Source organism: Globicephala melas, chromosome 12, assembly GCF_963455315.2.
Source record: "Globicephala melas chromosome 12, mGloMel1.2, whole genome shotgun sequence".
Lineage (NCBI taxonomy): Eukaryota > Metazoa > Chordata > Mammalia > Artiodactyla > Delphinidae > Globicephala > Globicephala melas.
The window spans coordinates 58,720,273-58,746,232 of record NC_083325.1 but is presented as its reverse complement, the minus strand read 5'-3'; the positions used below and the strand labels follow the sequence as shown (position 1 = coordinate 58,746,232).

General features: G+C 42.0%; 1 long non-coding RNA gene and 1 other non-coding gene across 2 annotated transcripts in view; both read left to right on the top strand.

Annotated features, from left to right (window-relative positions):
- Window positions 1-12,529, top strand: part of LOC132593316 (uncharacterized) — a 107,708-nt gene extending 95,179 nt beyond the window's left edge. Inside the window, exon 6 of the long non-coding RNA XR_009566233.2 lies at window positions 12,402-12,529. This is a non-coding gene — a long non-coding RNA (uncharacterized lncRNA). The remainder of the gene's footprint in view (window positions 1-12,401) is intronic.
- A 4,508-nt stretch (window positions 12,530-17,037) lies between these two features.
- TRNAG-CCC (transfer RNA glycine (anticodon CCC)) lies at window positions 17,038-17,110 on the top strand. The gene has a single exon. It is a non-coding gene; the product is annotated as a tRNA-Gly (tRNA).
- Window positions 17,111-25,960: the final 8,850 nt, after the last annotated feature.

Here is a 25,960-nt window from a genome sequence, read left to right as displayed (position 1 = left end):
TAGCAGGTATCTTTGTTCCTATTCCTCCACAGGGCTCATGCCCACTCACAGGGCACTTTCCCTGGGTGGTTCAACTTTCTGGAAGATTCAATGGTGTCATCTTATTCCCATCTTGAACAGGTCTTAAAAATTCCCTCTGGGTTACACATTTGCTAAGGGAGTGGCCTAGAGTGAGAAGAGAGACCTGGGCTAAGGCTCAAGAGATGGGTGTTCTAGGCCCAGCTCTGCCACCTGCTTCATGACCTAGGAAATGCCCTTTACGTTCTGAGGATATTACCGTTCTTGCTTGTAAATTGAGGCGATTAGACTAAGATAATCTCTAAAAGCCTATGCTGTAATACATATAAAATAGATTTGGTATAAAAGGTTCACAGTTTGTAGCATTCTGGTCATATGCTCTATATTTATGTGTATAAGTGCCAATAGATCAGAGGGAAAAAAATAAATTGGTAAAAGAAACAACTATTCTCACCTCTTTTAAAGCATGGAAGTCAATTATTTTTAATGGAGTTTTGCCTCCTCAGTGGAAAATAAGGAAGACAAACTCTTCCGGTATTGGGTTCAGGTTTCTGAAGACCTCCAGTGGCCATTTTATCACCTATAAGTGATAGTAAGACTAAAACTTGTATGTTCTAACCATGGTAATTTGTAAGCTATTGGCTATTATTAACTAATAGTGGTGATTTACCAAAATCCTTTCTTTCTGAAAATTAGTTATGGAAAACTGTTATTTACTTATGAGTTTAAGATAGAAAAAGAGATGGAAATACTGCCTTAAACCAGACGGAGTGTGGGCAGATGCTGGCCAAGATTTCCTTCCTTTCGTGGTTCCTTGGAGGCTAAACCATCCAGCCTCTGGGGCAAAAGCAGGCGATTGTGTTAAATCATGCAAAACACAGTGGCAGTTGGGTGAGGCACACAAAATGGATTGAAAGCAGAGAACTACTTATTTGTCAGTACGGATTCCAGACCTGAAGGCTGCAGAGATAAAGAATAAGGATTAACTCTTATAATATGCTACCCGCTTTAAAAGAGAAATTTTTGCAAAAAGCACAGCACACACATTTCAGCTTTTTACAATTTTCCAATTAGTATTAACTCATTCATTAGTACAACATGAGCCAGTTTGGAATTTTCAGACCAACAATTGTGCAGTTGCATGAGGATTTTTATAAATGTCCTGTAACCCCACCAGAATGTCCCAGATTACCGTCTCCTTTGCTTTACTTAGAAAACAGGATTGCAAGTCAGAGCAGGGATATAAAATTGACTTTGTCTCTCTTACTAATTTTGTCACCTAGAACAAGTCACTTAGTCTGTTTGGACCTCAGTTGCAGTAACTCCACTGTTATAAATTTACATCTGTAAAAATGTCAACACTATACCAGTAAGTGGGGAAAACAGAAAATCTATGATTTATTTATGCATTAGTCAGCTTTGCTACAGAAACAATGACCCCCAAATCTCGGTGGCTCATAATACTAATTCATTTCTCTTTCACATTGTTAACGGCTACAGTCAGCTGCATTTCAGCTCCTTGGTCCTGTTCTGGGACCTAAACTGAAAAAGCAGTCTCCTACCCACAGCAGAGGGAAAGAGCAGGACAGCTAACAGAAAAACACACTGGCTCTAAAACTTCTGCTCAGTTGTGGCGTATAGTGCATGCACTCACAGACCATTGACCAAGGAAGCAACATGATGGGGTTGATGGCGGGGTAGGGATATATATTCTCTCCGAAGGCACTGCAAGTCATTTTGCAACTGATTAATTGCCTACAGGAATTATTTCTCCTACAGGAAATGGGAGTAAATAGTTGGGGACAATAATATATCACAATATATTTATCTGTAAATATAGATATGCATAGAAAAAGTCTGAAATGTTATTGATTAAAATATTCTTAGGCCAGGAGAATTGAAAACGTATCTTGTACATGAATGTTCATAGCAGCATGATTCATCATAGCCCTAAAGTGGAAACAACCCAAATATTCACCAATGAAGGATGAGTGGTTTAAAAAAATGTAGTCTATCTGTAAAATGGAAAGTTGTTCAGGCATAAAAAAGAATGAAGTACTTTTACCTGCTACAACAGGGATGAACCTTGAAAACATTATGCTAAACGAAGGAATCCAGTCACAACAGATCACATATTGTATGATCTCATTTAAACGCAATGTCCAGAATAGGGAAATTCAGAGAGACAGAAAATAGGTTATTGGTTGCAAGGGACTGGGGTTTGGGTACAGGGGATAGAAAGTGACAGCTAATAGGTACAGCAGTTTCTTTGGCATGCTGAAAAACTTCTGGAGCTAGATACGGGTGATGATTGCCCAATCTTGTGAATATACTGAAAACCTCTTAATTGTTCACTTTAAAAGGATAAATTTTATAGTGTGTGAACTATATCTCAATTTAAAAAAATTGACAGAAGTTATTGGATGGTGAGATTGTAGATAATTTTCATTTCTTTGTGTACACAGTCTTATACTGCTTGATTATTTTTTTAAATGAGCAAGTACTGTTTTTATATGGAGAGAAAAATAATGGGGATATTCTAATGGGGGAAAACACGAAAATATCAGTTGCACAAAATAACGTTACCTTGAACTTTCCATATGATGCAATTCGTGCATCCTAATCTCCAGTACTTTGCAAGTTGAAAATTAGAACCTCCATTGAGTTAAGTACTTAAGAAAAAATTCATCACCTTTCTTTATAATTAACGTGCAATAGCAAAGATGGAACTGTCTAAAATCAGGGAAAAGTGAAAATGGGGTTAATAAGGGGTATTCATAGTCAACGCCAATCTCAGGGAGAGAAATGGTTTCCCAGAGTCAGTCGGGAGCACAGTAATCTACATCTTCCTGTTTCTACACATGGGAAAAAATAAAAACCGCAGCTTCATCTCTTGGATCTACCATCAGAAAAATTACAAGCTTAATTAGGTTTTTTGGTTCAAGGACTCATTTTGCTTTTTTTTTTTTTTGCGGTACGCAGGCCTCTCACCGTTGTGGCCTCTCCCGTTGCGGAGCACAGGCTCCGGACACGCAGGCTCAGTGGCCATGGCGCACGGGCCCAGCTGCTCTGGGCCGCGGCATGTGGGATCTTCCTGGATCAGGGGACGAACCCGTTTCCCCTGCATCGACAGGCGGACTCTCAACCACTGTGCCACCACGGAAGCCCTGTTTTTTTTTTTTTTTTAACATCTTTACTGGAGTATAATTGCTTTACAATGTTGTGTTAGTTTCTACTGTATAACAAGGTGAATCAGCTATACATATACATATATCCCCATATCTCCTCCCTCTTGCATCTTCCTCCCACCCTCCCTATCCCACCCCTCTAGGTGGTCACAAAGCACCGAGCTGATCTCCCTGTGCTACGTGGCTACTTCCCACTATCTATCTATTTTATATTTGGTAGTGTATATATGTCCATGCCACTCTCTCATTTCATCCCAGCTTACCCTTCCCCCTCCCCGTGTCCTCAAGTCCATCCTCTACGTCAGCATCTTTTTTCCTGTCCTGCCCCTGGGTCCTTCAGAACCTATTCTTTTTTTTTTTTTTTTTAAGATTCCATATATATGTGTTAGCATACAGTATTTGTTTATCTCTTTCTGACATACTTCACTCTGTATGACAGACTCTAGGTACATCCACCTCACTACAAATAGTTCAATTTCGTTTCTTTTAATGGCTGAGTAATATTCCATTGTATATATGTACCACATCTTCTTATCCATTCATCTGTCGATGGACACTTAGGTTGTTTCCATCTCCGGGCTATTGTAAATAGAACTGCAATGAACATTGTGGTACATGACTCTTTTTGAATTATGGTTTTCTCAGGGTATATGCCCAGTAGTGGGATTGCTGGGTCATATGGTAGTTTTATTTTCAGGTATTTTGAGGAACCTCCATACTGTTCTCCATAGTGGCTGTATCAGTTTACATTCCCACCAACAGTGCAAGAGTGTTCCCTTTTCTCGACACCCTCTCCAGCATTTATTGTTTGTAGATTTTTTGATGATGGCCATTCTGACCGGTGTGAGGTGATACCACATTGTAGTTTTGATTTTCATTTCTCTAATGATTAGTGATGTTGAACATCCTTTCATGTGTTTGTTGGCAATCTGTATATCTTCTTTGAAGAAATGTCTATTTAGGTCTTCTGCCCATTTTTGGATTGGGTTGGTTTTTTTCTTAATATTGAGCTACACGAGCTGCTTGTAAATATTGGAGATTAATCCTTTGTCAGTCGCTTCATTTGAAAATATTTTCTCCCATTCTGAGGGTTGTCTTTTCATCTTGTTTATGGTTTCCTTTGCTGTGCAGAAGCTTTTAAGTTTCATTAGGTCCCATTTGTTTATTTTTGTTTCTCTAGGAGGTGGGTCAAAAAGGATCTTGCTGTGATTTATGTCATAGAGTGTTCTGCCTATGTTTTCCTCTAAGAATTTGATAGTGTCTGGCCTTACATTTAGATCTTTAATCCATTTTGAGTTTATTTTTGGGTATGGTGTTAGGGAGTGTTCTAATTTCATTCTTTTACATGTACCTGTCCAGTTTTCCCAGCACCATTTATTGAAGAGACTGTCTTTTCTCCATTGTATACTCTTGCCTCCTTTATCAAAGATAAGGTGACCATATGTGTGTGGGTTTATCTCTGAGCTTTCTATCCTGTTCCATTGATCTATATTTCTGTTTTTGTGCCAGTACCATACTGTCTTGATTACTGTAGCTTTGTAGTATAGTCTGAAGTCCGAGAGCCTGATTCCTCCAGCTCCGTTTTCCTTTCTCAAGATTGCTTTTGCTATTCAGGGTCTTTTGTGTTTCCATACACATTGTGAAATTTTTTATTCTAGTTCTGTGAAAAATGCCATTGATAGTTTGATAGGGTTTCCATTGAATCTGTCGATTGCTTTGGGTGGTATAGTCATTTTCACAATGTTGATTCTTCCCATCCAAGAACATTGTATATCTCTCCGTCTGTTTGTATCATCTTTAATTTCTTTCATCAGTGTCTTATAGCTTTCTGCATACAGGTCTTTTGTCTCCTTAGGTAGATTTATTCCTAGGTATTTGATTCTTTTTGTTGCAGAGTTAAATGGGAGTGTTTCCTTAATTTCTCTTTCAGATTTTTCATCATTAGTATATAGGAACACAAGAGATTCCTGTGCATTAATTTTGTAACCTCCTACTTTACCAAATTCATTGATTAGCTCTAGTAGTTATCTGGTGGCATCTTTAGGATTCTCTATGTATAGTATCATGTCATCTGCAAACAGTGACAGTTTTACTTCTTCTTCTCCAATTTGGATTCCTTTTATTACTTTTTCTTCTCTGATTGCTGTGCCTAAAACTTCCAAAACTATGTTGAATAATAGTTGTGAGAGTGGACAACATTGTCTTGTTCCTGATCTTAGTGGAAATGGTTTCAGTTTTTCACCATTGAGAACAATGTTGGCCGGGGGTTTGTCATATATAGCCTTTATTATATTGAGGTAAATCCCCTCTATGCCTACTTTCTGGAGGATTTTGATTATAAATCAGTGTTGAATTTTGTCGAAAACTTTTTCTGCATCTATTGAGACGATCATATGCTTTCTCTCCTTCAATTTGTTAATGTGGTGTATCACATTGATTGATTTGTGTATGTTGAAGAATCCTTGCATTCCTAGGATAAACCCCACTTGATCATGTATATTATCCTTTTAATGTGCTGTTGGATTCTGTTTGCTAGTATTTTGTTGAGGATTTTTGCATCTACGTTTATCAGTGATATTGGCCTGTAGTTTTCTTTATTTGTGGCATCTTGTCTGGTTTTGGTATCAGGGTGATGGTGGCCTCATAGAAGAGTTAGGGAGTATTCCTCCCTCTGCTATATTTTGGAAGAGTTTGAGAAGGATAGGTGTTAGCTCTTCTGTAAATGTTTGATAGAATTTGCCTGTGAAGCCTTTTGGTCCTGGGCTTTTGTTTGTTGGAAGATTTTTAATCACAGTTTCACTTTCAGTGCTTGTGATTGGTCTGTTCATATTTTCTATCTCTTCCTGGTTCAGTCTCAGAAGGATGTGCTTTTCTAAGGATTTGTCCATTTCTTCCAGGTTGTCCATTTTATTGGCATAGAGTTGCTTGTAGTAATCTCTCCTGATCCTTTGTATTTCTGCAGTGTCAGTTGTTACTTCTCCTTTTCATTTGTAATTCTATTGATCTGAGTCTTCTTCCTTTTTTTTCTTGATGAGTCTGGCTAATGCTTTATCACTTTTATCTTCTCAAAGAACCAGCTTTTAGCTTTATTGATCTTTGCTATCATTTCCTTCATTTCTTTTTCATTTATTTCTGATCTGATCTTTATGATTTCTTTCCTTCTGCTAACTTTGGGGTTTTTTTGTTCTTTTTTCTCTAATTGCTTTAGGTGTAAATTTAGGTTGTTTATTTCAGATGTTTCTTGTTTCTTGAGGTAGGATTGTATTGCTATAAACTTCTCTCTTAGAACTGCTTTTGCTGCATCCCATAGGTTTTGGGTCTTCGTGTCTCCATTGTCGTTTGTTTCTAGGTATTTTTTAATTTCCTCTTTGATTTCTTCAGTAATTTCTTGGTTATTTAGTAATGTATTTTTTAGCCTCCATGTGTTTGTATTTTTTACAGATTTTTTTCCTGTAATTGATACCTAGTCTAACAGTGTTGTGGTCAGAAAAGATACTTGATACGATTTCAATTTTCTTAAATTTACCAAGGCTTGATTTGTGACCCAAGATATGATCTATCCTGGAAAATGTTCCATGAGCACTTGAGAAGAAAGTGTAATATGCTGTTTTTAGATGGAATATCCTATAAATGTCAATTAAGACCATCTTGTTTAATGTATCATTTAAAGCTTGTGTTTCTTTATTTATTTTCATTTTGGATGATCTGTCCATTGGTGAAAGTGGGGTGTTAAAGTCCCCTACTATGATTGTGTTACTGTTGATTTCCCCTTTTATGGCTGTTAGCATTTGCCTTATGTATTGAGGTGCTCCTATGTTGGGTGCATAAATGTTTACAATTGTTATATCTTCTTTTTGGATTGATCCCTTGATCATTATGTAGTGTCCTTCTTTGTCTCTTGTAATAGTGTTTATTTTAAAGTCTATTTTGTGTGATATGAGAACTGCTACTCCAGTTTTCTTTTGCTTTCCATTTGCATGGAATATCTTTTTCCATCCCCTCACTTTCAGTCTGTATGTGTCTCTAGGTCTGAACTGGGTCTCTTGTAGACAGCATATGTATGGGTCTTGTTTTTGTATTCATTTAGCCAGTCTATGTCTTTTGGTTGGAGCATTTAATCCATTTACATTTAAAGTAGTTTTCAGGGCTTCCCTTGTGGCGCAGTGGTTGAGAGTCCGCCTGCTGATGCAGGGGACACGGGTTCTTGCCCCGGTCCGGGAAGATCCCACATGCCACGAAGCGGCTGGGCCCATGAGCCATGGCCACTAAGCCTGCATGTCCGGAGCCTGTGCTCCGCAACGGGAGAGGCCACAACAGTGAAAGGTCCACGTACCGCAAAAACAAATAAATAAAAATAAATAAAAATAAAGTAGTTATCAATATGTGTGTTCCTGTTACCATTTTCTTAATTGTTTTTTGTTTCTTATTGTAAGTCTTTTCCTTCTCTTGTGTTTCCTGCCTAGAGAAGTTCCTTTAGCATTTGTTGTAGAGCTGGTTTGGTGGTGCTGAATTCTCTTAGCTTTTGCTTATCTGTAAAAGTTTTAATTTCTCCATTGAATCTGAATGAGATCATTGCTGGGTAGAGTAATCTTGCTTGTAGCTATTTCCCTTTCATCACTTTAAATATGTCCTGCCAGTCTCTTCTGGCTTGCGGAGTTCTGCTGAAAGATTGGCTGTTAACCTTATGGGGATTCCCTTGTATGTAAATTGTTGCTTTTCCCTTGCTGCTTTTAATATTTTTCTTTGTATTTAATTTTTGATAGTTTGATTAATATGTGTCTTGACGTGTTTCTCCCTGGATTTTTCCTGTATGGGACTCTCTGTGCTTCCCGGACTTGACTGACTATTTCCTTTCCCATATTAGGGAAGTTTTCAACTATAATCTCTTCAAATATTTTCTCAGTCCCTTTTGTTTTTTTCTTTTCTTCTTCTGGGACCTCTATAATTCGAATGTTGCTGTGTTTAGTGTTGTCCCAGAGGTCTCTGAGACTGTCCTCAATTCTTTTCATTCTTTTTTCTTTATTCTGCTCTGCGGTAGTCATTTCCACTATTTTATCTTCCAGGTCACTTATCCGTTCTTCTGCCTCAGTTATTCTGCTATTGATTCCTTCTCCAGTGTTTTTAATTTCATTTATTGTGCTGTTCATCATTGTTTGTTTGCTCTTTTCTTCTAGGTCCTTGTTAAAAGTTTCTTGTATTTTCTCCATTCTATTTCCAAGATTTTGGATCATCTTTTCTATCATTACTCTGAATTCTTTTTCAGGTAGACTGCCTCTTTCCTCTTCATTTGTTTGGTCTGGTGGGTTTTTATCTTGCTCTTTCATCTGCTGTGTGTTTCTCTGTCTTCGCATTTTGCTTCACTTACTGTGTTTGGGGTCTCCATTTTGCAGGCTGCAGGTTCGTAGTTCCCGTTGTTTTTGGTGTCTGCTTCCAGTGGGTAAGGTTGGTTCAGTGGGTTGTGTATACTTCCTGGTGGAGGGGACTGGTGCCTGTGTTCTGGTGGATGAGGCTGGATCTTGTCTTTCTGGTGGGCAGGACCACCTCTGGTCGTGTTTTTTGGGGTGTCTTTGAACTTATTATGATTTTAGCCAGGCTCTCTGCTAATGTGTGGGTTTGTGTTCCTGTCTTGCTAGTTGTTTTGCATAGGGTGTCAAGCACTGTAGCTTGCTGGTCATTGAGTGGAGCTGGGTCTTAGCGTTGAGATGGAGATCTCTGGGAGAGCTTTCACCGTTTGATATTACATGGGGCCGGGAGGTCTCTGGTCATCCAATGTCCTGAACTCTGTTCTCCCTCCTCTGAGGCTCAGGCCTGACACTCAGCCAGAGCACCAAGACCCTGTCAGCCACACGGCTCAGAAGAAAAGAAAGAGAAAAAAAAAGAAAGAAAGGAAGGAAGGAAGGAAGGGAAGAAAAGAAAGTTATTAAAATAGAAAAAAATATTTAAATTAAAAAAATAAGAAAGTAATATAAAAAGAGAGAGAGAGAAAGAAGAGAGCAACCAAGTCAAAAAACAAATCCACCCATGATAACAAGCGCTAAAAAGTATACTAAAAAAAACAAGAAAAACAAACAAAAAAAAGGACAGTCAGAACCCTAGGACAAATGGCAAAAGCAAAGCTGTACAGACAACATCACACAAAGAATCATACACATACACACTCACAAAAAGAGAAAAAGGAGAAAAAAATATATATATATCTAAAAATTAAAACTGGAAGAGCAACCACATCAATAAACAAATCTACCAATGATAATAAGCTCTAGATACTAAACTAAGGTAAACATAAAACCAGAAACAAATTAGATACGGAAAGCAAACCCCATGTCTACAGTTGCTCCCAAACTCCACCTCCTCAATTTTTGGATGGTTCATTGTCTATTCATGTATTCCACAGATACAGGGTACATCAAGTTGATTGTGGAGCTTTAATCCGCTGCTCTTGAGGCTGCTGGGAGAGATTTCCCTTTCTCTTCTTTGTTCTCACAGCTCCTGGGGATCAGCTTTGGATTTGACCCCGCCTCTGCGTGTAGGTCCCCTGAGGGCGTCTTTTCCCCACCCAGATAGGATGAGGTTAAAGGAGAGGCTGATTAGGGGGCTCTGGCTCACTCAGGCCGAGGGGAGGGAGGGGTCCGAATGCGGGGTGAGCCTGCGGCGGCAGAGGCCGGCGTGACGTTGCACCAGCCTGAGACGCTCCATTTGTTATCTTGGGGAAGTTGTCCCCGGATCATGGGACCCTGGCAGTGGCGGGCTGCACAGGCTCCCGGAAGGGGGGTGTGGATAGTGACCTGTGCTTGCACACAGGCTTCTTGGTGGCGGCAGCAGCAGCCTTAGCGTTTCATGCCCGTCTCTGCTGATAGCCGCGGCTCATGCCTGTCTCTGGAGCTCGTTTAGACGGTGCTCTGGATCACCTCTCCTCTCGCACCCCGAAGCAATAGTCTCTTGCCTCTTCGGCAGCTCCAGACTTTTCCCCGGACTCCTTCCTGGCTAGCTGTGGCGCAGTAGCCCCCCTCAGGCTGTGTTCACGCCCCAACCCCAGTCCTCTCCCTGTGCTCCGACCGAAGCCCGAGCCTCACCTCCCAGCCCCGCCTGCCCCGGCGGGTGAGCCGACAAGCCTTTCGGGCTGGTGAGTGCTGGTCGGCACCGATCCTCTGTGTGGGAATCTCTCTGCTTTGCCCTCTGCACCCCTGTTGCTGCGCTCTCCTCTGTGGCTCCGAAGCTTCCCCCCCCCGCCCACCCCCCGTTTCCCCCAGTGAAGGGGTTTCCTAGTGTGTGGAAACTTTTCCTCCTTCACAGCTCCCTCCCTCTGGTGCAGGTCCCATCCGTATTCTTTTGTCTCTGTTTTTCCTGTTTTCTTTTGCCCTACCCAGGTACGTGGGGAGTTTCTTGCCTTTTGGGAAGTCTGAGCTGCCAGCGTTCAGTAGGTGTTCCGTAGGAGTTGTTCCACATGTAGATATAATTTTGATGTATTTGTGGGGAGGAAGTGATCTCCACATCTTACTCCTCCGCCATCTTAAGGTGCCCCCTCATTTTACTTTCGAGTGAACCTGACTGCTAACATTCTAGTCAGGAAACAGTTTTTTCAGGAAAGAGGTGTGGGAATTAGGGGATTCAAGAGAAGTGAGCTGGAGACCCAGTCCAGGGTGTTCAAGCTGACGTCAGAATGTAGGATGTCTTTCAGCAGGGGAGGGGCTGTCGAGTCTGAGAGAATGAGCCACATTCAGAGTGGCTAAGCCTGCAGATGGACTCAAGCATCTCCCTGACGCACTCAACAGGAATTTTCCGAGGACCCAGCAAGTGCCATTGACCGCTCTGTATCCAAGGTTGACTGGAGAATCAGTAGCTAGTGTCCCTTTCATAGTCTGAACTTAATGTTAAAGGAGGTGAGCGAACAATATTCCAAGAGTCACAAAATTCCAACAGGCCAGCAGGCATGAAATGTGTCCTAATGAGCAGGCAAGGCTTCTGCCTGCGAGGGATTTATAGTAAAATACAGCAGACGAGAGAGACTCACATGGAATCAGCAGAAAACTAGTGCTTGGAAGAGTTGTACTTATGTGTAGGTGTGTATAAGCTCCTATTTCTAGAAAGGCCATGTCTTAGGTTCTTTACAAATAGTGCACCATAAATGGAATTGTCCCAAACATTGCTGTTAGTCACAGTTTTGATCTGAAAGGTCAAAAAGAACTGGAAAAAAAACCCAAACAAACAAACAAAAAAAAACTTGTGACTTACCAGAATTTTGTTAAATGTTCTTTGGCCAGGAGCAGTCATACATGACGCAGTGGTGTAGCTTATTACTCATGATTCATTATTTGAAGAAGAAAAGGGCAAAGAAGTTGTTCTGTCTTAAAACTCTGGCAAGAAAATACAAGGTCTTGCCATGCCCTTCCTAAAACAACTTCCTGAAGAACAGAACCCAAACCACTAACAGCACAGCACCTCAGACCATTTTCGCCCAGCGTTTCCGATAATATTATGCTAATTCTAATCTGCAACACAGATTACATTAGCAAGGTGTAACAAGAAGCAATCAGTGTTTATAAAGTAGGTTTTCTCCTTAGCCCTGCCTGGCACTGTACCCCAGAGGTGGCAGGAACCTCTGGGTCTCACATCAGAGATGGCAGGCAGGGACTTAATATGGTGCCTGATTGCTGAAGTTCTGCTAACGAGTCCTGATACTAATCTGTACAGAATCTGTGTCTTGTATATAAGGTACAGGTATTTGGAGTTTTCTGCTAATCGGGAAAGAGAGGCCTCCAGAGCTGGGAGAGTGCATGCTGATTTTATTCAAGCATGTTGAACTGTGTCCAGCATATAGTAGGCTTTCAATAAATATATGTTTTTAAGTGATGAATGAATAAATGAAATACTACTAGGGCACAGATGCAGGTATATGTGTGTGTGTATATATACAGGTATACACACTCATACGTATATAAACATATATAATTCATACATACGTATACATAGGAGTTGGCTCACACACTTATGGAGACTGAGGAGTCCAGACCCAGGAGAGCCAATGGTATAGTTCCAATTCAAGTCTGAAGGCCCTGAGAAGCAGAAGAGCTAATGGTATAAGTAAATTCCAGTCCAAGTTCGAGTCTGAAGGCAAGAGAAGATCAATGTCCCAGTTCAAAGGCAGTCAGGCAGAGAGAGGAAATTTGTTCTTACTCATCCTTTTATTCTATGCAGGCCTTCAATTGATTAGATGAGGCCCACCCACACTGGGGAGGACAATCTGCTTTACTCAATCTACAAATTCAAATGTGAATCTCATCTGGAAACATCCTCAGAGACACACCCAGAAATAATGTTTCAACATATATCAGGGGCACCCTGTGGTCCAGGCAAGTTGACACGTATATATTCTCCAAATCCCTTACCCATCCTACTCCCATTTTAGGACAAGTTGCATGAACCAAGCACCTTTTCTGTGACTTTTGTAAGGAATGAATGCATTTGTGAGGCTAAAGTGGATGGTTTAGATCAAAATTTTCTGGGCATGGAGCTAACTGGCACAAAAGTAGATTGGTGATTTCTGACAGCATTCAGTGCCAGCCGGATACACTTGATTAGTTGGTACTGTGCTCCCTGAATCATCAACCACACTGTAATACTAGGATAATCAAACCAATGTCAGAGTGTGGGATGCACAGAGGACAGGTAAAGGGCAGAGTCTGAGCAGGTGGGCTAGATCAGAGAGCAGAGAGGTGGGCTAAGCAGAGGCTGCAGTTAATAGGAAACATCTCAGCTAAGAGTTTTCAACTGGAATCACCTGAGGCGCTTTAAAATCTGCCCAAGCCTTCCTCCAGACCAATTAAACCTCCTGGGACGTGGGAGATGGTGGCACCAAAGTGCAGGTGTTTTTAAATGTTCCTCAAATGCTTCTAAAGTGCAGCCTGGATGGAGAGTCCCTGTTCTGGGGTCCCTGTTCAATCAGTTCTTTACTAGAAGAGAGTGAGGTGGATCCTTTGTGAAAACCAATTCAGTGGAGTATAGTGGTTCCCAAACATGACTGCACATAGGAATCACCTGGGGAAGCTTCGAAACCCGCCTATGCCTGGGATCCACCCCCAGAGGTTGTGATTGAATGGGTCTGGGGTGTAGCCTGGGCTTTGGAATTTTAAAGAGATCCCCCAGAAATGCACAATCTCTAGCCCCACTCCAGATCTTACAATCAGAATTTGCATATAAATTTTTAAAAATTGTGGTAAAATACAGTTATCCCTCAGTATCTGAAAGGGATTGGTTCCAGGAACCCTGCTGATACCAAAATCTGCAGAGGCTCAAGTCCCTTACATAAAATGGTGTAGTATTTGCATATAACCTACACACACCCTCCAGTATACTTTAAATCATCTCTAGATTACTTATAATACCTAATACAATGTAAGTGCTATGTAAATAGTTGTTGGTGAGTGGCATATTCAAGCTTTGCTTTTTGGAACTTTCTGGAATTTTTTCCCAAATATTTTCAATCCACCTTTGGTTGAATCTGCGGATATGGAATCCATGGATATGAAGGGTCAACTGTACACATAACATAAAATTTACCATCTTAATCATTTTTAAGTGTACAGTTTAATACTGCTAAGTATATTCACATTATTGTGCAATCAATCTCCAGAATTATTTTCATTTTGCAAAACTGAAACTCTATATCTATTAAACAACAACTTCCCATTCTCCAGGCTCTGTGTGGGATGCACTCTGCAGGCCGGCAAGCTTTGTAGTTGCCCAGCCTTGAAACTAAAGAAAGAGCCGGGAGACAGCAACAGAGACATCCATGATTTATTGGACAGGGCATCTTACACGTCCAAAACAAGGGTCCTGGAGCGACACCTCATCATATATGGCAGATGGCAGGTAGAACATGGCAGCAACCTTTGTTACTTGGGGGAGGAGGCTACCATTTATAGCGGGAATTGATGTCAGTTTGGCTTATCAGTTACCAGGGAAACCAGCAGCTGAGACACATCCCTCACGACCCCTCAGGTCAACAGTTATCACGAGGGTGGCTGTTCTGGTCTAAGGATTAGAATCATCACTAGCTGGGCAGGGGGCGAGCACGTTTCACTTGAGCAGAGTGTAGGTGCTGCAGTGACTGGTCGAGCAGGGGATGTACAAGAGAGAGCGAGAGAATAGCCATCTTGAGTGGCCTGACCATACACCACCATTCTACTCTTCTCTATGCATTCGACTATTCCAGGTATTTCATATAAGTGAAATCATACAGTGTTCGTGTTCATGCGACTGGTTTATTTCACTTAGCTTAATGCCTCAAGGTTCATCTATATTGTAGCATGTGTCAGAATTTCCTTCCTTTTTAAGGCTGAATGAAGTTCCATTGTATGTATATACCACAGCTTATTTATCCATTCATCTGTCGGTGGGCATTTGAGTTGCTTCCACTTCCTGGTTATCATGAATAGTGCTACTGTGAATACGGGCGTACAGATATCTCCTCGAGACCTTGCTTTCAGTTCTTCTGGGTGTGTCCAGAAGTGGAATTGCTGGATTATAGAGCAGTTCTATTATTAAAAGTTTCAGGAACCCCCCCCCGTACTGTTTTCCACAGAAGGTGCACCACTTTACATTTCCACCAACAGTGTACAAGGATTCCAGCATCTCTCTTTTCTTGCTAACACTTGTTATTTTCTGGTTTTTTTGTTTGTTTGTGTTTATTTTTGATAGTAGCTATCCTAATGGGTGTGAAGTGCAGAATCTGCATTTTAATCCGATCCGCAGGTGATTGTGTTTGGTTACAGTTTGAGAAGGTGCTCTACTGCCCAGGCTGGTTCTGTGGCTGGCACACTGCCTCCTTACCATGCATTCTCCCGTATTTGGTAGCATTGACTATGGTGTTGTGTTGTCAGTGTTCATTTGGCTTTTCAGTTTTCTACAAATGACTATTACGGCTTGGTCCTGTTCAACCTCTGCTCTTTGCACTATTGTTCTTCGGCAGCTTTGGTGAAAAGTGCCCTCTGGGCTCATGTATAGAGGGTTTCCATCCAGGGGGAAGCTGAGTCCTGCTCCTGAGGTCCCATGTGGTCCAATCTCTGCAAGGACACAGAATAAAAAGAAACAGCCCAAATAGGCCAAAACAATGAAGAGGAAGTCCAACTTTACCTTAGAGTTGCCTAACAATTTAAAAAGGAATGAAGACCAGGACACCCGGCAGCATTTCTTTTTTTTTTGGCGGTACGCGGGCCTCTCACTATTGTGGCCTCTGCCGTCGCGGAGCACAGGCTTCGGACGCACAGGCTCAGCGGCCATGGCTCACGGGCCCAGCCACTCCGCGGCATGTGGGATCTTCCCGGACCGGGGCACGAACCCGTGTCTCCTGCCTCGGCAGGCGGACTCTTAACCACTGCGCCACCAGGGAAGCCCTACAACTCAGTTTTGAATCAGTCTAATATGGGTGCATCTGATTGGTGGAATGTGAATCACCCTAGGTATCCTGCACAAGAACTGGGAAATACAAGTTTTTATTTATTTGTTGTTGAGAAGACAGGAGCTACAGAGTGAAGAACTATCAAAATGTTAAGAAGGTGTTCAAAATATTTTTGGACATCTGAGAAGGAGCCTGGAGAATAGAAAAGGGAAGAGCAGTAGGAACTGACTTCTTGGATTGGGTGGTAGGCCCACAAGGAGTCCTTATTTATTTATTTATTTTGGCTGCACCGTGCCACTTGCAGGATCTTAGTTACCCCAGCAGGGATCGAACCCGCACCTTTGGCAGTGAAATCATGGAGTCCTAACCACTGGACCACCAGGGAATTCCCAGGATTTATTATTTTTCTAATACTTTATAATGAATACATATGTGTATTAGTCTGGCTTCTCCAGAGAAACAGACCAATAAGATCGTTCTATCTATCTATCTGTGTATCTATGTATGTATGCATCTATCTATCTATCTATCAGGAATTATCCTATGTGAATATGGAAGCTGAAAGGTCCCAAGATCTGCAGTTGGCAAGCTGGAGACCCAGGAGAGCCAATGATAGAGTTCCAGTCTGAGTCTGAAGGCTAAGCTGGAGACCCAGGAGAGCCAATGATAAGAGTTCCAGTCTGAGTCTGAAGGCTAAGCTGGAGACCCAGGAGAGCCAATGATAAGAGTTCCAGTCTGAGTCTGAAGGCTAAAGACCAATGTCCCAGCTCAAACACCATCAGGCAGAGGGTAAGAATTCTTTCTCACTCAGCCTTTTACTCTACTCAGGCCTTCAAAAGGCCCACCCACAAGGGGGAGGGCAATTGGCTTTATTCAATCCACCAATTCAAATGCTAATCTCAACCAGAAACAGCCTCGCAGACACACCCAAAAGTAATGTTTAAACCAAATATCTGGTCACTCCGTGACCCAGTCAAAATTGACACACATCAATTTTATATATATATCAAAGAATACAATGTTCGTTATGAGATATAAAGAAGGATTTGGGGATAACTACAAGTGACTGATGGCCACTACAAAATGTAGTCCCTGTTCTTAAGGTTTTGACTGAGTTTAAGCGTGAATGCTTGGGAAAGGAGCAGTGTTTTAAGTTGCTATTAGTCATTTGTATCTTGGTTTGAAGGCAAATGAGTGGGTTGTTGCATCGAGTTTGGAGAGAGAGAGAGAATTTAATCTCGGTATTTGAGGAGTGGAAAGGTTGAGGGAACCATTAGAGGAATAAAGGAGGAAAGAATGGAAGTTTGAGGGCTCTAAGACAGACTTCTGCTATTTCACATTTTCGTTGGAACTGAGCTAATTCCTGGCACTTTTTTGAGGTAGTTTTCATTTTTATTTCTTCACCTTAAAGGATATTGGAATTTTCATGGGACTTCCCTGGTGGTCCAGTGGTTAAGACTCTGCGCTCCCAATGCAGAGGGCCCTGGTTCGATCCCTGGTCAGGGAACTAGATCCCACATGCTGCAGCTAAGACCCGGTACAGCCAAATAAATAAATAAATATTAAAAAATCAAGAAAAAATAAAGGATATTGGCATTTTCAGGTGTCAACAGATTATTTCCAATCTGTTATGTATCTCTCACTATGCCCAGTTTTCATTTTTTCATATACATGGCAGGACTGTGCATTAACACTTGCTCTTCCAGCCTGTCTTTCTTGTTCTCGGGGTATTAGTCCACACTACTAGAAAGTGCAGGTGGGGTCATATACTTCATTGTCTGCTGCTCTTTGTTTCATTCTTGGATTGGAGGAACCAATGAGCAGAAATTGCACAAGGGAACTTTCTTCAAACCTTCAGTTTATGAATAATGCATAACTCGCCGTGACTCATCAAAAGCAATGGTAAACAAAGCCCCAACAGTTGGCCACCTCCTCAGCAATCCACAGACAGTGGTCCCACCCCTTGGAAACTGTGAACGGCAATATTTGAAGGTAGCAATGGAAATTGGTGGTGCTGGTTTATCTTTAGCATCGCCCATATGCTTATTGGCACACAGTTAAGTCAGAAAAGTGACTGAGGCAAGGAAAGAGAAAAAGGTGTCCCAACTACTAAGGTATCTGGAATCTGTAGAAATGCAAGCTGTTCCCTATCCTACCCTACAGAAGTGCACTTTCCCTGATCTTTTTCCTGTTATAAATGGGGAGCCCCACGATTTTTATAGTCTGACGGTCCTGGCTTCAAATTCTGCCTCTGGTGCTTTTGAACTTTATGTCCTTGGGCAAGTTACTTAACTTTTTTTTTTGAATTTATTCTTTTATACAGCAAGTTCCTATTAGTTATCCATTTTATACATATTAGTGTATATATGTCAATCCCAAGTTACTTTTCTTCTTTTATTTTAGCTTCTTCTCATCTTTCCATCCTGGCCTCCATTCAGTAAGAAGGGATAGTAGCAATACTTATCTCTAAACACTCAGGGCTCTTAATTATGAGCAACAGCAGCTGACTCACGCTGATTAGGCAGAAAAGATATTGGGGAGCTCACAGAGCAGTTGGCAAGGCTAGAGAAGCAGGCTTAAGGCTAAGCTTCTGGGGTCAAGGCCTGAAACTACGCTGCAGAAGTGACCCAATAAGGAAGCTCCTGACCCTGCTTTCCCCCAGAGCCCAGAATGGCTGCCGGGAATGCACACTCTACTGGAGCTCTGCCAGCACTGATACTTCTGGGCCAGGAACTGTTCTTACAACAACTGGTACCCCAGAAGACTGGATGCCTCTGCCACCACCCTTGTCAGCAAATGGGTCCCAGGTATCACCTCCTTCCTCTGGTTCATCTTTTCTGATCAAACTGTTGCCTGGGAGCATCTTAGTGGCAGACCCTAGGCGTCATGCCTTTGTTCTAGCTGCTGAGGTCTCTGGGGAAGCAGATTCTCTGACTTGACTTTAGGGAGGCAGACCCCATAAGGCAGGGAACTGCCCAAACATAGCAAAACGCACAAAAGGTGAGAGGCAACCCGAAAACATGACGTACATTCCCTCTCAAAGTGTGGTGAAAACCAAGCAAGTATGTCCAATGTTTGGCATGCTTTTGGGGTTCATTAATTCTTGTTCCCTTTTCTTCTTCATCAGAAATGTCCATCTGCTCATTGGATTCACCCCCAGGCTGGTTTCTACATAGGCAGGATTTGTAAACAAAGTGGAATGGAACCTTTGACCCAGTTTGGCCCACTTGGAAGGATCTCTACTTCCTAGGGCCATTCCTTGGATGGACTTGACCTCTTGGCTCCTGACCTTATCTGCCCTGACCCACGGGACCTACTCACTCCTTCCTCTTACACTTGACCTTTTGATTCCTATACCTTTTGCTTGCTCATGACCACAGCACCCCACTGACACTCTCCACCCCCCCTCCCCATTTTTATCCTAAGCTCTTGGTCTCTTGCATTTTAGTTTATAATGAATCCTGATACCAACTGGATTCTCTCCTTGCCCTGACTTCTGAACAGTTTATGCAGCATTTTCATATTTTGCATAATCATTGAAGGAGGTCTTATAAGAAATACTCGAAGACTTTTTTAGGTTTATAAAATAACTACCAAATTAACTATTGTTAATGAAAGAGAAGTGAAGAAAGTCTGAAATGGAGATAGAAGAAGACAAAAGAAATAGTTACAGAATGGTTTCCCTATCACTTACCCCATTCTCCTACTCCTCTTTTTAAGAAGTAATTCATTAGGACTATATATAGAGAGGGGAAAAGAAAACTAAAATAACTTGCTCCAAGAAATACGCTTACTGATAAAATTTCCCCAAACTCTCTTAAGACGGACTCTGCTTTCTCTCTCACGCAACTGCACTTGCTAAATTTCTAGAACTTCTTCCCAACTAACAAAGGGCAGCATTTTCAACATTAACAGCCTGGTATCTAGCTGTCGGGACTCTGTGGGCTAAGAGAATGCCTTGAGGAGCTGGGGAGAAAGCAGTATGATCCTGTTCTAGCATCATGGCTCAGGGAGCCAGGAAAGCCAGGAATTATTTATCTATGATTATTTATTCAAATTTTCCTGCTATCTCTCAGCTTCATTTGACCGTCTGGGAAATGTTCTGCTCAATTGCCAGGAAATGTCCTGAGAAGTCCTTAGGCTTGTTTGTATCTTTGGATGTGATCTAAAGAAGTATAAACAAGCAGATATGGAAGATGATTCTTGTTCAGAGTTGTCACAGTATAGTGACTGACTCTCAGCATAAAGGCATAAAGTCGTGTATTATTTTATATCATGGATCTCTGTCAGAGAGCAGCGTTCTACCGGAGAAAGTTTCAAAGAGTTACCAGATCTTTCTTGCTCAATTGTATCCCTCAAAATAAGGCATTATTAGAGAAAGACTGAGGACATCAGATAGAAAAGAGATAACACATCTTTTTTTTTTTTGAGCTAACACATCTTAAGAAAAATATCTTTGAGTGTGGCTCCATCTCTATTTACAATAGTGGGAGAACTATACTTAGACCGCTTTGTTTAATTTAATTTAATTTATTTTTTATACAGCAGGCTCTTATTAGTTATCTATTTTATACATATTAGTGCATATACGTCAATCCCAATCTCCCAATTCATCCCACCACCACCCCTCTCCCCACCACTTTCCCCCCTTTCCATACGTTTGTTCTCTACATCTGTGTCTCTGTTGAGTCAGACCACTTTGAATCCCAGTTCTGCTACTTTTAGAAGAGCATTTTGGATGAGACATTTGTTCTACTATTATGTAACTTCTTTGTTTTACAAAAGTGAAGGACTTAAAGTGCAAATATACCAGAATCCTTTACTAGCATCTAAATTAACTAAGATTCATTAGCTTGGTGGCCATAAAGACCCTGAAAATAGGACAGAGGGAGGTAATTCCTGGTTCTAGGAAGGGCTAGAGCATAATACCATGGATGTGGCAGTTCTAGCTGGGGTGCCCAGGTCGTGGTGTCCTGTTGACCTTGAAGCAGCTGGAGGAGGTAAACTGGCATAGCCAAAATCATGTTCAAAGAGAAATGGAGAGAATCTCTCAGGCAGACTCCATGTACTGTTAAATTTTGCCTATACTTTGCCCTGCTTAGCGTCGTTAGTTAAGCAGCAGGAGAAGCAGTAGTGGCAGATCAGAAAAAGTGCCCTATCGATGGGGGTGGGAATGAATAACTGGTGTATTCCTAGCTAGTTGATTTTATGCCAAAGGTATCCAGATCCACAGCCCTGTTGGGGAAGGAAATCCCAGACTTCCTGCCAAATTGCATCAGGGGGACATATGGACCTTATTCTTTCTAGTTCAGTAATCTTGGTCCAGCTGCAAAAATAACTTGTGCATGAATTGCCAACAGAAACAGGTAAAGCTACTGGTTGAGGACCTGGAGGATGGCAACCTCTCTGCCCCTTTATACACGTCTGGTGTTTGGAGGGTTGGTCTGGTTAATTTTGGCAAGTCTGTCTGCTGGGCTCCTAAACCCAGCCTCTAGCAGCTCAAGACACCTGTCCCATTCATCTTTCCCTGGGTCCGTTACAGACAGTGAGTTCTAAGGGCAGTCTAAGACTGGTCAGACTCAAGGCTGTGTTGAAAATATAGGCAAAATATTTCCAGTATTCCACTGTCACAGAATAGAATGGAAGAACAGGAATGAGCTCTTTCATTCACCATGTCCAGGACGAGGCTCAGGTATGGAGGGGGGCTGTGATTCACCCAGGATCACCTGAAGAGTGTCTGGTGGAAGTGGAAACTTTCCAAAAAGGAATTAGAAATTACCAGTGGGCTTGATTATTACCTCTCACCATCAGGTGGAGTTTGTGCAGTAAACTATTATTAATAAAAAGGGAATAAATGTCTTCTACATGTTTCAGTGTTGTTTTCACCGACTGAACCAGAGCCATATGTTCGCTAATATGCAATTTTACATAAATTGTGGCGGGAAGGCACTTGTTTTACCAGTTTAATGCAGCACTAGATTTTAGGGAAATACCATTTGCTTTGGAGGGACAGTGATGGCTGTTTATGCACAGCAAATTCTTGGGCCCTGAAATATTGCTTTGTACTTCCTGACTGTCTCGCTAGGCTGCCTGTGACTCACAGTATAAGAATCCTTTAATTATTCTGAAACCGGCTGGCTGGCTGTGTTTTCTCTTCTGTCCTTCCGTTTCTATCTCTCAGGCAGTGTTAGTTCTCCAGGTTTGAAGCTTTCTTTTCTACTAGCGTCTCTTGTGCCGTGCAGCCGTTGGGGGTGCCTACGTGACATGTCCCTGCCCTGCAGCAGTGCAGGTGTCCCTCTCCATATTCAGGGAGAGCCCTAGCCTAGTTCCCAGCCCTCAGCTAGGAGGGGGCCTCAAGAAAAAATGAACCAGAGCCAGCCAGCCCCCCTGGCTGTGGCTGTGTTTTATTGGCTAACCTGCTTTTTTCTTTTAGACAAAGCCCATCATGGCTCATCTTTTCAGTTTTTCTTTTCTCACAAAGAATCCATTTTGAGAGGCTTTCCTTTTAACCAAGAAGGTACAGTTTTCTGGCCAGACTTCTCATTGTTGACACAAGGGGCCAAACCACCTCTCCGCTTTCTGTTTTTCTGGCATGTCTCCCTGACCCAGCATAAGCCAGCACCTTCATACAGAGAACTTAACTGGCCTTAGGAGACGTTCATTCACCTGTTCCATAAATACTTACCAAGAGTCTGCCTTAAGTATGGTGACCAACTGCCAATTTGCCTGCCACTGTCCTGGCCTTAGAACTGAAAGTACTATGTCCCAGGAACCCCCTTCGTTTTTGTTGTTGCTGTTGTTTTGGGGTTTTTTTAGTTTTATTTAATTTTTATTGGAGTATGGTTGCTTTACAATGTTGTGTTAGCCTCCACTGCACAGCAAAATGAATCAGCCATACACATAAGAGATATCCCCTCCCTTTTGGACTTCCCTCCCGTTTAGGTTACCGCAGGGCACTAGGTGAGTTCCCTGTGCTATACAGCATGTTCCCATCAGTTGTCTATTTTATACATAGTATCAATAATGTATATGTGTCAATCCCAGTCTCCCAATTCCTCCCTCCCCACCCCTTTCCCCCTTGGTATCCATACGTTTGTTCTCTACGTCTGTGTCTCTATTTCTGCCTTGCAAATAAGATTATCTATACCATTTTTCTAGATTCCACATATGTGCATTATTATCCAATATTTGCTTTTCTATTTCTGATTTACTTCACTCTGTATAACCCTCTCTAGGTCCATCCACGTCTCTACAAATGACCCAATTTCATTCCTTTTTATGGCTGAGTAATATTCCATTGTATATATGTACCACATCTTCTTTATCCATTCCTCTGTCAATGGACATTTAGGTTGCTTCCATGTCCTGGCTATTGTAAATAGTGCTGCTATGAACATTGGGGTGCATGTGGTTTTTTGAATTATGGTTTTCTCTGGGTATATGCCCAGTAGTGGGATTATTGGCCATGCCACACGGCATGTAGGAACTTAGTTCCCTGACCAGGGATCAAATCTATGCCCCCTGCATTGGAAGCGTGGAGTCTTAACCACTGGACCAACTGGGAAGTCCCCCACCTCAGTTCTGAGAAAACTCAGACAACTGGTCACCCTAGCCCTAAGCTCAGCACTATCAAGGAGCTGAGTGTATGACTACCAGCTTCTCAGGTACTCAGTGACCTTCTGTGGTTGTAGTCTCTCTTCTCACAGAGCAAAGCATGACATGGTGGAAAGGGCACTTACCTAGAATGGGGGACCCTGGGCTCTGGTCCCAGATTGACCACTAAAGAGTCAGGGGCTCAAGGACAGATCACTGAACTTCAGTTTCCTTCTCTGAAGAGTTGGATTTTGTGTTCTTTGACTTTTTTTTTTAACAACCCAGATTCTACAGTTCTATTTCTAAAGCAACTTGATAAACCAATTCACACTAATTAGCATTACTAGGTAAGACGTAGTAGGTAATAAGTTTTGGTTGACACTTGCTGATGATGCTAACATTTATAAGGTCCTTATTTGGTGTCAGACAACATCCATTATATTACTTCGTCCCCACAGTAACTCTTGGGGTGGGTGCTTTCTTTACTTCCATTTACAGATGAGAGACTCAAGGCCTAGAGAGGGTAAGTAATTTGCCCCAAATAACACAGAAAGTTGTGGATTAAAGATCAGAACCTGGCAGGTCTGACCTTCAAGTCCAAACTTGAACTGTTGCTCTCACTGGCTAGAGATAAGTCAACAGTTAAAATGAACAGGCCTTATTGTTTTCCCTCAAAGGACTGGAAGAAGGAACCTGGCTGTTTGGAATGAGATCTTTGCATTCTGGGCTGCTAAAACTTATGGTCCTGAAAAACAGAGCATGGTATTTAGGAAATTAGGGTTCTCAGCTCATAGTAAGGCCCCTCCCTGCTCTTTAAGACTAGCCAAAGCGACAGAACCAATTGAGAATTAGAGCATCCTTTATCCCCCACTGCTTCTTTCCTGTTTTTTTGGGAAGCTTTAGGGTATTTCCACTCCCTGCAGGATCCTGAAGCACTTTAGGTGCTGTTAGCAAGGCTCAGAGGGTCACTGCCAACTGCTCCCACTGCCTCTCACTGTTGCTGGTCTGAGAAATGATTCCACTTAGATCTAGTTTGCCTAACAGCGTGTGTGTGGGTGTGTGTATGGGGCGGAGGGGGGCAGCGTAGGAAGATTCTTACTAGGCACGTTTCTTCTCTTTCGTTGGAAAGGATGATTTGAAATATAAACAAAATAAGGCTGTGGGGTCACATTCACAGCAGCTGTCAGAGTTTCACTTAATTAAACTACTGTGATTGCTTTATTCATGTATTTCACCTGCCCCATTCCCTCCTTCTCTGACTCCTTACGAAGGCAACGCCATTTCACGGGGAAGGGGGGAGAAATTAAATGTTGTTAGTCTTTAAGACCAACACTAATTAGCAACTTTTATTTTATTGTGATTACCTACGTGAAAGTATGCAAAAGTAAAGTTATATTCTGAGAATGTGACTGCTTTGGACTGAAGCGTTAAAGGGAATTAACAGTTCCTGGGAACTCACCCTCATTTGCTCTAAATTCCCCAGAGCACAGTGAAACACCAGTGCCAGGGGCAGGAAATGGAAACGAGGGCCAAAAGGGGCGGTCAGTTGAGCAGCCGGCCATCAGCATGATCATTCTAAAACCCAGGTCTGATCCACTTTCTCTCCTGCTGCAAAACCTGACACAGGTCTCCTGCCTGCTGGGTCAAGGAGAAGCGCCTTAGCCTGGCATGTTTCACAACCTGGCTCCATCTCTCTAGCCTGTCGCACCACATTCACCTCCACCTGCCCAAGGCTCCAATCACATGACCCTACCCCCCTTGCCCCACCATCATTCTTTTCACACCTCCATGACTTTTTCACAAGTGACTCCCTTTTCTTCTAATGCCTTTCACACCCACCACACCCCTGTCACCTGGTGAATTCCTCTCATCCTTTCAGTTGAAGTTCAAAGCTTGCCTTTTCTGTGAAACCTGTCTGGACTCCCCCTGGTGGAGTTGGTCTCTCCCACTCTTGGGCATCCATATTATTTTGCATGTTTTTATCCGGGAATTTATCACAATGTGTTGTCATTTTTATTGGCATGGCCTTCTCCTTCATTAGACTGTGTCTTACTCATCCTTGTTATCCCCTTCCAATTTCAGAGTTTAGCGCAAGCCAGGAAGTACTTGTTATACAGGAAGTACTTAGTAGATGCTTATTGAATGAGTACATTACAGCTGGTATGATCTGTCAATTATTATTTATTGTGTGTTTACTTTGTGCAAAGCATCATGTAGGTGCTGTACCTGCATGTGTATTGAGAGAGAGAGATAAAAATCTGAAGTGCATAGGTCACAGTCCTTCAAGAAACATAAAATCCTATATGAGATGAAGAATTTAAAAAGCTGAACAGAATAAATATCATGCAGAGATACAAGCACATGGCTATGAGAGCTTAGGGGAAGGGGAGTTGGATTGGGGTTGGGCAGGGGGAAGGAGGCATCACAGAATAGGTGGCATATGAAAGGATTTTGACAGATATAGAAATAATGGGGGAGTGGAGGCAACCAGCCTGAGGAAACAGTATGAACAAAGGCTTGAAGATAAGGACAAAGTAATTTCCCTGGAACAAAAGGGTCTGAGAGTTCTAGTCTCACCATAACTAGGGAGACAGAACACTTAAAAAAAATCTGAAATAAATCCCATTAATATCAATAAATGCATTTCCCCTAGTTGCCTATATTTGCATACTCTAAGCAGGAGTGGTGATTAATCACCTCCAAATTGCTCAAGTATATGAAGCAGGGTGTTCATAAGTCTTTAGCAGCGGGAAATACTTGTTAC